Source organism: Arachis duranensis, chromosome 5 (genome assembly GCF_000817695.3).
Source record: "Arachis duranensis cultivar V14167 chromosome 5, aradu.V14167.gnm2.J7QH, whole genome shotgun sequence".
Lineage (NCBI taxonomy): Eukaryota > Viridiplantae > Streptophyta > Magnoliopsida > Fabales > Fabaceae > Arachis > Arachis duranensis.
In genome coordinates, this window is record NC_029776.3 from 5,713,012 (window position 1) to 5,724,315 (window position 11,304).

Consider the following 11,304-nt stretch of genomic DNA (forward strand, 5'->3'; position numbering starts at 1 on the left):
AGGAAACATGTTAAGAGTATAATAATAATTTTTTAAAATTTTTTAATATATTTAATATGTTGAAAACGTCAAAAAAAATTTAATAATTTTTTGTCATACCTTTCTTTTTATGGTGTTTTTAGAATGTGTTCTTATAGCATAGGTTAACAAAATTCTTAGAATATTTTGACGCAAAATTTAATATGGACGAGATTAAATACTTTTATTTAAAAATGTCTTAAACATCTTTGTCTCAACGTTCACCTCTAAATTATTTGTGAGCCCTGAAAACAAACAGGGAAAGCAAAATAGAAATAGAAGGTGGAAATTGAGAATGGAAAGATATATATAGGTGGGTTGGTTCAGCTCAAAGCCTCAAAGTGACAAGAAACTTTACCACAATTTTCCAGAGAGACAAATTAACACACTATGTCCCGAGGAAGGATCTATGTTTGTTAGGACTTAGGTCCTATTCCCCTATATAAATACGGTGTCACGCCCAAGCTTTTCTTTCCCCATGTTTTATGCCCTTCTTTTTTTTAAAAAAAAAAAGATAATATTAAAAAAGATTCTATCATGTGCTATACTTTCATATTTTTCTTGATTCCATAAATTACCTGAGCTATATAGAATTAAAAAATAAAAAATATAGATAAATAATAAAATATTAAACAATGTGAACAATAAATATATTAGATATTTATTTCACTAGACGTGTAAATAGTTATTTTTTTAATATTAAGATTTAGATAAATAATTTAAAAAAAATATATTTTTATTTAATTGATAATTATTCATATTATTCAAAAAAATCATTGATTACCTAACATAACTTTTAAAAAATAGAGCATTATGCATACAAAATCGGGAAACTAGTCAAATTGGCAATATATTGTCTTCTGGATTTCATGATTGCATTACATAGTGTTTTGAATATATGCCTTCTTTTCGCCTAGGATTCTGAAAGCGTGTTTTTGGAATAAAATAAGTACATTAATGTAAGAATTCAACAAACTCACTAAAGTTTGTGGCCAGCATCAAGCTAACTACTCTGAGTTAGAATTGATTTCATATTTTCTAAAGAAAAATGAAGACAGGTGCTGTGATAATCTTCAAAAAGAGGTAAAATTAATAAATTTAATATTTTTCGTTGCTTCCCTATTATTATTTGACCAAGATTTACTACATGATACGATAACTGTATGGTCCATGCAATAATAAAAGCAGCTGATATTGCATGGCACGTACGGCAAAGTCCAAATGGCCAATCAGTGTCTGCAGTGAATGATTATTGCTGTGGTAGCCCACGAGGACTAGATCCAATTTTTTTTTATTTTTTTTTCTTGAGTTAATATAAGAATACATATATTAAAATTATCGTTAACAGAATTTTTTAAAATAAATTTTTTAATAGAATATTTTAAATATTTTTATTTAATAAATAAAAAATAAATACATTAAAATTTTAATTTTTTTTTTGTATTTTTAAAATTAATTTATTATTTTAATATATGTCCTTAGAACATAAATTAGATAATTGTTTTCACTGTTCTATCTCATTACTTACCTTTGACTTCATTTATTATTGCAGACACCGCAGTATATATCTCATAAATTCGTATGATGCTGTTCATTTTATGATGAGGACAACACATTTATGTTTGTTACGTCCTACTATAACACAAACACAAAGATAGGTGCATTCTATAGGATGTTTGTGTTTTTAATGTGTAATATAAGACTATGAAAGAAGAAGACCACCGCTATGACCTATCTATGACTATATTTTGGTTTTTTATTAGTAAATTTTTACGTAGTAAATTTTGGGGGGGAAATGTGAAACAAAGTTTAGACACATGTAAGAAAGAAAAAAAACTAACATCATTCACTTTCTTTTTGTTTAGAATGGATTATCTAACCCAATTTACAATCCACAAAAGATAAAAAGTTAGACAAATAACGTTTCTTCTTCATCTGATCGCCATTCAAGACGAAATTGGTCTTATAGATTTGCGAGAACAGCTACAAAACCCAGATAATATTGTTTTGGGTTATTATGTATATTTCCAGGGTTGTTCAGAAAGCACCCACATGGGTTTCTGTGGTTTCAACTTTCATGGGAAGGGTTGGTCATGTTGTAGTGGTGTCCATATCTCCTACCATTATCTATGTGGCTTTAAATTTTTCCACATTTGTATGCAAAGTAGTATAGATGGAAGTATGGAACAAGTATTGTGTGTGTGTGTGATAAGGATTGTTCAATTTATCTGAAAAAAAAATAAAATCTCCACATTTGGAAGTGTAATCTTTCTTTCTTTCTTTCTTTTCTTTTTTTTTTTTTTTGTCATAAAATTGTAATTTTCAAAAATCATGTTTTTTTTTGTGTGTGTGTGTTTTTTTGTTTTTAGAAGAAGTCAAAAGAAAATAAAAACCAGAAACAAAGAAACAAGAGTTGAAAACTACACCCTCATCAGAAGGATTGGAGAATAAATTCAGTGGGCTAAATGCTCGTCATTTGTTAGCCGAAAAATGACCACTATTTTACCAAAAAAAAAAAAATGACCACTATATTTCTTACATGTTATCTTCTCTTTTTATTAGTTTTACGAATAAATAAATAGTTAAATTGGTCTTAAAAGATCATTTGATTTTTAAATTAGCTTCTAAAAATTAAATTAATCAAAATTATTTTCAAAAAATTTTAAATTAATCATATTAATCTCTTTACCAAATTTGTAACTAACGGCATTAATATTTTTTGAGCTGACAAATTAAAGTGATAACCCACGACATATAGTTAACAAATATTTTTTGAGCTGACAAGTGATAACCCACAACACATGGCTAACCTAATATTTGATGAGATAAGTTTATGAATCTATAACAAATTAGTCCTCAATTACACAAACCCTAACCAAAAGAGGTTTTGCTTTGAATGAAAGAAGAATTGAATGACTGAGTTATGTGAGGAGCTAAAGAAGTGTAGTGAGCCACTGAACAAAAAGAACTCATTGCTCATTAGTTTCAACTTAATTAGAACTCAACTTAATTGTCCGAGTCCAAAAGAAACTCAACTCGCTTTCTCGCATGGTTAATCACCATCCTTCTAAAGCTCCTGCTGCCAACAACTTCCTCGCCCAAATTCCCGGCCTCCTGACCTTCGCCTCCACTGACTCCACCCTCGTCAGAGGAACCAATGCTTCCTTTCTCGCGCCGTAGCTACTATTGTAGCTTCTCCATTAGCGTCGATGATGCTTTAGCTCAGATTTGGTAATGTTTTCGCTATACACCTCGTCGACGCAGTCACAGGTGGTGGTTTTCACTCGTTGTCAGTGCACCAGCTCCTCTCTTGTCACCGCCACCGCAACTACTGTTGTAGCTTCTCCATCAGCATCAATGATGCTTTAGCTCAGATCTGACAACGTTTTCACCGCACACCTTGTCGATGCAGCCACAAGTGGTGGTTTTTACTCGCTGCGGTGTATCAGCTTGAGCTAAGTAGGGCTAGTAATGAGTAGGGTAGAGTAGAATTTAGACTTCACCCTAATCTTACCTGTAGGTTTAAATTTTTTCTAAAACTCAACTCTATCTTATCCATGGATTAAAAATTTCTCAATCCTAATCTTATCCACACTCTAAAATTTTACACCCGACTTTATTTGACTGGACTCGTAACAAATTAATTTTTTCGATCAAACATAATATTAAATATTTTCATAGTTCATAAACATACTATAGAATAGGCTCAAGATTATTGTCCTCTTTTTTTTGCGTATTCCAACGGAGCCTAGCCCAATAAAGAGGAAAAAAAAATCAAACTAGGATATTAGCTCTTTTACAATCAGCTCCATATTAGCTCTTTTACAATCAGCTCCTAATGACACTTTAAAATCTTCAGGGGGAATTAGCTCTTTTCACGCTATTCTTTGCTAGCTAGTTTGAACAAGCGTTAGCTTCTCTTGATATGCAACATAATTTCAGCCCACAGTCTCTCTTTCAAATCTACAATTTTATTTACCAGTGCATTTAAACTTCTGCTACCATCGAGTCAGTTTTCACAGTCATTCTTCTCATTCCCTGTCTCAAGCAACTTGAAGCCCATACAAAATACACTATAGTTTTGCTTGTGTTGGTTGACATTAACCAATGTTGCTAACAAAGTCGGCGATCCACTATCCTGTGGAAGTTCTAATTAAATCTCTACAACCTGTCATTTCCTCTTTATTTTGCACCGATCCGTCCATATTGAGATTCACCCAACCTTGGGAAGGTGTTCTCCATCTTTTCTGCTCTTGAGCCTTCTCATGTTTTAGATGTTGATGCCTTAATTTTAGAAAAATTTTCCTGTTTGTATTTACAATTTCAAGATAATGTCTGCTGTCTTTTGGTGTCTAATAAATAGCGAGTTATAGATTTTCTTGTTCCTTCAGTGCCAGAGGCACCTGCAAGTTCCAATGAATATGTCTATCCACTTGTATTGTGATGACTTCTCGAGTTTGTTCTTTAGGTTCAGCTCAATCCATGCGTTCTTTTAGTTATTAGAAAAGATGGGGATCGAAAAGGGATTTAAAAGTTGGTACCATATGTTTGATGCTCTTGAACAGTCTCTGAAAATATGTGTATGATCTCCTCTATATTGGTACAATGATGACAGTTTGGGTTGACTCCAAAAAATCTTGCTTTCCTCTGTGCTGTAAGTAACTTACCATGCATTATCTTCCACATATGAATTTTTAGTCTTTCTGGTCCCACCCATTTTCGGATTCTTTTCTACTTTGCCTCACCCGTGCTTCCATTCCGGTTATCTTCTTATAGCATAGACTACAGAAAATTCATCATTTGTGCTGTATTTTCACACTATGCTATCTCTGTCCATCTCTACTTTCGGTGTTGGCATTGCGCGAATTTTGTCTAAAGTAGAACTTGGTAAGAAATTTTGTAGCATCTGTAGTTTTCATTCACCTGCTTCATCAACAAACTCCTTCACAAAGGTTCTAATTATATCTTCTGAGACAGTACTTACTACCACATCTATAAATCTCCTTTCATTTTTAACCCAACTATCAAGCCAAAATTTGACCTTTGTTCCATCTCCAACCATCCATTTAATGTGATCCTTCATATCTATCCAGGGCTTGAAAATTTCTTTTCACATGGATGAGTCAGCCTTACTACTGGTTAAACATATGCTTCCATTGATCTCTTTTTCAAATCTGTTGAGAAGTACCTGTGCCCATAAAGACTCAGGTCCAAGAGGAAGAACTTCCTCAACCCCACCACGGGAAAGTCGCACTTTTGAGGCAAAGTATGGGATTTCAGTCACCTATGGCACTTTTGAGTCAGTGAATAAACACCACACTAGCTTGAATAAAAACACATCATTCATTTTACTCAAGCTTTAAAATCCCACCCCTCTTTCTTGTTTCAACATGCATAGTATTTTTTAATTCATTAGATGAATTCTCCTTTGATTGTTACTCTCACCCCTATACAAATTTCCTTTGCGCTTTCTCCAGCTTTTGACGGATGTTCTTATTGACTTTAGCATGTTGCATTTCAAAATTTGCTATTGGTCCTGATACTGATTTTGTCAGAGTTATTCTCCCATCCAACGACAAGCATCGAGCTTTCTATCCCTTAAGCTTTGATTGAGTTCTTTCTAATATATTTTTTAATTTCTCCCTGCTGTTTCTGTTATTTCTGCTATTGTTAATGAGGGCTCCTAAGTATCCACCTAGGTAGTCTTTTTCATGAAACTAGCATTTGCTCATAATTCTCTTATTCATTTTTGACATTCTTAGAGAATGTGACTATTGTCTTCAATTCACTTACTTTAACCCTAAAACACTGCAGTATTCACTCATGGTGCTTAGAATAACTTCTATTTGTTGCTCACTTGCTTCCGTAAATACCAACAAGTCATCCACAAAAAGATGAGAATTGGCTGGTCCTCAATTACTAATTGGCATTGCTTTCTAAATAGAGTTTTTCACTTGTTCCTCTATTACTTGCGAGAACTTGTCCATGGCTATACCAAATAAATAAGGTGAAATAGGATTTGTCTTATTCCTCTCGAAGGGATGAATCTTGCGTTTTGCCTCCATTCCACAAAACGTTGTACTACACTTACAACACACACTCCATAGTGAGATTAATAAAACTCTCTGGTAGTCCAAACTCTTTAAGACATTCCCTCAAAAAATTCCAATTGAGCGGTCATACGCCTTCTCAAAGTCGAACTTGATCGTCATTATGCCTCTTCTCCCTTTTCTTCTTTTCATCATGTGTGTCATCTCTTTAGCTATTATGATGTTATCTTGTATACATCTTCCTGGGAGAAAGCTTGATTGATGAGGCATAATTCTATCCATTAGGGCTAGTTTTAATCTTTCAACCAAGGTCTTGGATACGCATTTGTAGCTAACATTACAAAGAGAGATTGGTCGAAACTATGATATAAACTCTGGAGTTTGAATTTTCGGGATGAGTACAATGAAGGTGTGATTGTAGTGCCGAATCATATTGAGAAGCCTTAAAAATTGTCTTTCGAATTTCCTCTGCATTAGATTGATTATACATTTTTTTGAAAGTTTCCTTTGCTAGCGATGGATAAGTCTTCTCCATTTCAAGCGAGGTATTAGCTTTATTGTGATCTTCAAAGATATTTTTGAAGTAATTTACTGCATGATTGACCAGATCTTCCGAGTATTCAATCCACTCTCCATTATTACTTCTTAATTTGAAGATTTTGTTGTTCCTTCTTCGAATGATTGTTCTAGTCTGGTAGTATTTTTATTACGATCTCCATGAACAATCCATTTATTCCTTGCCTTCTGCATTCATAAAACCTCCTCTTTATCCAGCAACTCTTTTAGTTCTTTATTTAACTCGATCTCTAACCTCTCCAAAAATAAATTTCTCCCATAGCTGTTAGCTCTTTGAAAACATCCAATGCAACTTAATATTTTTCATTTTTGCCTCCCTACATGTCCAAACACTTCTTTGTTCCACACCAAGAGTTGTTTTGTAAAATCTTCCAGAGCTGGTTTTAAACTTGAGTGACTTTGTCAATATTGATTTATAAAATCATCAAAAAAGAGAGGAGGTTCCACATGACTTCATAACAGAATGGTTTCTCTTTAACAATATAGATCTGGGGTTCCAGATTGATAAGCAACGGGTGATGGTCTGATCTAGTTCTTGCTAATATGTCAATCCTTGCCTCAGAAACCTGGATCTCCAATAAGCATTTAAAAGTACTCGATCTAGCCTCTTGAAGACTCGATCTAATCCCTCCCGTTGCGGCCCTCTCCATATGAATCTACTTCCAATGTACCCTAAATCAATCAAAGCACAACATCCTCTGGAATCAATTCTCCTTTTCCCTTTCTTTTCATTTGGCATCGCTATTTCATTAAAGTCTCCCACCAATAGCCATTCTCCCTGTAAGCTTTCAGCCAAACTTCTTAATTCTTTCCACAATTTTCATCTATTACTTTCTTGGGGACTTGCATAAACAGTAGTAAAAAATCACTTTTACTTATTCTCTTGTTGAATTTCCATGTGGACTTATTGAGCTTAAGAATATATTATATTAATCGTCAAGTTAGAGTCTCTCCAAAGGATCTATATGACTCCACTAAATCCTTTGACCTTCTCAATGTGAAATTTATCATACCAAAATTTCTGATTGCTTTCAAGGCCTGATTCCCACTACACCTTGTCTCTATCTACACAACTAAATTCGGCTTATTAATTCTAACAATTTCCTTGAGAGTTCGACCAAAAGAAACACTTGCTGCCCTCTACAATTCCAAGTCATGACTTTCATAGGACTAATACCAAGGTAAAGAACAAAAATAAAGTAATTATACCTCCTCTGCAAGAGAGGTACTAACTCCTCCTTCCACGATTTCCATCTTGCTATCGTGCCTCTGTAACATCACTTCAGGGTGTTGGACCTCCACCGCTTCCATATTGCCACCATTCTCCTGGGATCTGCTTGCTTCATACTGCAAAGCTTCTTCTATCATGATCTCCGTCTCTATATAGTTTAGATCAGGTGGCTTTGGTTCACCAAGGACTCCCATTTCCTCATCCATGGGATCTGTTTCTGGGATATAAGGCTGTGTTTGTTTACAGAGACAGGACATTGAGATATGGACATAGAGACACAAAATTATGTTTGACAGAGGAGACATGGACAGAGACAGTGTGTCCAGAGACACTGAATTAGTGTATTTTGTGTCCATTCTGACAGGAAGGACACAGGGACACTAACAAGGGACACAACTTATTTTTCATTTTTTTCATTATTTTTGTTAATTTTTCATAATTATATTTTTTATTATTATATTTTTCATCTCAAATTTTTTAAATGAAAAAAATGAGAATAAATTAGATTTTCATAATTTGTTCTAGTTTATCACCAAACAGAATATAAGAACACAAAATTTTGTGTCTCTGTCCATTAGTGTCTTGTCCTGTCCTGTTCTCAGTGTCTTGTCCTGTCCTGTTCTCAGAAACAAACGCAGCCTAAGTGTCTTCTATAGAGGGGTCTATAGGTGAGGTATGATTAGACACAAGAGTATATACCCATTTTTGTCCTCAAAGAATTTTAAACCAGACATTTTAGTCTCCAACTAAAATTAATTACTTGATTGGTCCCTAACAATTAATTCCGTCAGTTACTTAGGTCATTAACTCCGTCAACTCTAACGGAAGACAAAATGGTCATTGAAAACTCTAATATGGAACAAAATGATTCCTAACAACTCTAACAAGGGACAAAATGATCCTTGACCCCTTTATTCGAAAACGACATTGTTCTTCCCCAATTTTTATCATATCTCGCATAAACCTAACACTCGTACTCTCCTTCTTCACCTTCACATTATTCTTTTCCATCTTTTCATTCCTCCTCTTCAGCTCCAAGATTAAGCCATAGTGAAATTGTCACACATGTCGCACCTACCTCAACATGTCATAGACCACACACTTGCTAAATCTTTGTGACTAGTACATCCACCTCCTCTGCACTTCATCCACCAAAAGCTTTCACTTCCACGTCTTTGATAATATCACCTCCAACCCTGACAACGTCCATGACATCCTCAAGACCAAGTTCCACAACTACTCCAAGGGCACGCCTTTCTCCACTCTCTAGCAAGCAATATAGATTGTTGGACATTAGGACATCATGAGAAGATTCTCCTTCGACATCATATGCAAATTATCATTTGAAATAGACACTGAGTGCTTCATTCCTTCTTTTTCGAAGTCCAAGTTGGTAGACAGCTTCGACCTCGCATCCAAGCTATTACAACGAGCAATATCGTCGTTGCCGCTCATATGAAAACTTAAGCGATTACTGAACATTGGTTCGGAGAAGAAGTTGAGGAAGCGATCGGAGTAGTGGACAGTGTGGTCATGGAGATGTTAGGGCAGAGAAGGAGGGAGATGACAACGACGACGACAAGTCTTAACAAATCAGACTTGTTGTCTAGATTAATGGGATCCATCGAAAATGACAACAAGTTTAGAATTTTTTTTCTTGTGAACATTAAATTTATAAAGTGTGATTGTGTAGTTTGAAGTTACAGTGTTAGACTGTTAGTGTTATACGAGATATGATGAAAATTGGGAGAGAACAGTGTCATTTCAGAAGAGAGGAGATCAGAGACCATTTTGTCCCCTATTAGAGTTGTCAGGTACTATTTTGTCCTCCGTTAGAATTAACGGAGTAAATGACCTAAGTCACTGATGAAGTTAATTATTAGGGACCAATCGTGTAATTAATTTTAGTTGGGGACTAAAGTGTCCAATCTAAAATTCTAAGATCAAAATGGGTATATACTCTTAGACACAATGGTTTCAAAGTTATTTTGGCTTTGGTTATGTGTCTGGTTGTTTTAACGGGAGGTTTTTCAGTTGGGTTGGTTTATGGATGTTTCATGTGATGGTATTCTATTCTGAGTTGGGATCTGATTGTTTGCTAGAATGGACTGATGGTTTTTGTCATAGATTTTGGTCAAGGAATCATCCTTGTTTTCCTGAGTGTTGGGTCTTTGAGCTTGCATCACTACCTTTTCTTTAGTATTTCTTTGCTGAGCTTTATGATTCCCTTCTTCTTAATCTTTTTCTACATTCTGATAAGAGTGCATCCCTTTATTCCTCAAAATATCGAACCTCGTACCCCTCATGATTAGCTGCTCCCTCTTACCATTCTCTTCATCAACCCCACTACCTTCGCGTTTTTCCATCCTTGTTGTCCTTTTTTCATACACCTCCTCGTTATCTTCAATGATTTTTTTATCTTTGTTAGTAGCGTTAATTTCTGCAATGCCCTTATCAGCAACTTCTCTCCTCTGTTCATTCCTCCTTTCGCCATTTTTCTCACCCTAATTCTTCCCATGCATCTCTTGGTTTGGCTGTTGTGTGTTCTGATTTTTGGGACATGTTGAGCGGTCATGACCTACCAAACCACAAGTAAAGCAAATGTTGTGAATCCCTTCATACTTCCCATAGTAACGGTTACTACTGATGGGATACTGTGATACTAGAGGTTCAGTTATATCAAGCTCTACATATAGCTGAGCAAACTTTCTTTTACACTTCTCAGCTATGTGTATATCCACCCTTAAAGTTCTTCCTCTCCTAAACCTTTCACAAAACCTCTTTAGATATTCTATCACATTTTTTTTAAGTCAATAAATAATGTATAGATCCTTTTTAATTTATATTTTTTCATCATTCTCTTTAGCAAGTATAAATGATCTATTTGATATCAAACCAAATTCGGTATCCAAAACTTAAGTCTCCCTGTCTTAACCTCCTTTTTATGGCTATTTTCCATAGCTTTAAAGTATATCTCATAAGCTCGACTTAATTATAGTTTCAAAAACTTTATATATTCTCTTTATTCTTATAAAAAGAACCAAAATACTCTTCCTCCATTTGTATAACACCTTTTTAGAAATTAAAATTTCATTAAAAAAAATAATTAACCAACAATTTTTTCCTTATATCTTTCCAAACCTCAATCTGCATATTACATTCTAAAATCAATAGATGTCAGTAGATTAAGATATTTTAGTATTACTCACAGCAGTACATATAAAAATATCTAAACAAGTTGGGTTGATCTAGTGGTTAGCTTACTAGTCCGCTTAAGCAAGGGTCGGGGGTTCGAATCCCACCTTGTACATGCAACAACCCATTGGCCAACGGCAAACCCTTAAATGGAGCTCAGTACCGTGACGGATTAGTCCTTGACCTGTCGGGTTGGGAAATACCGTGGGAAACCAAAATATATATATATATATA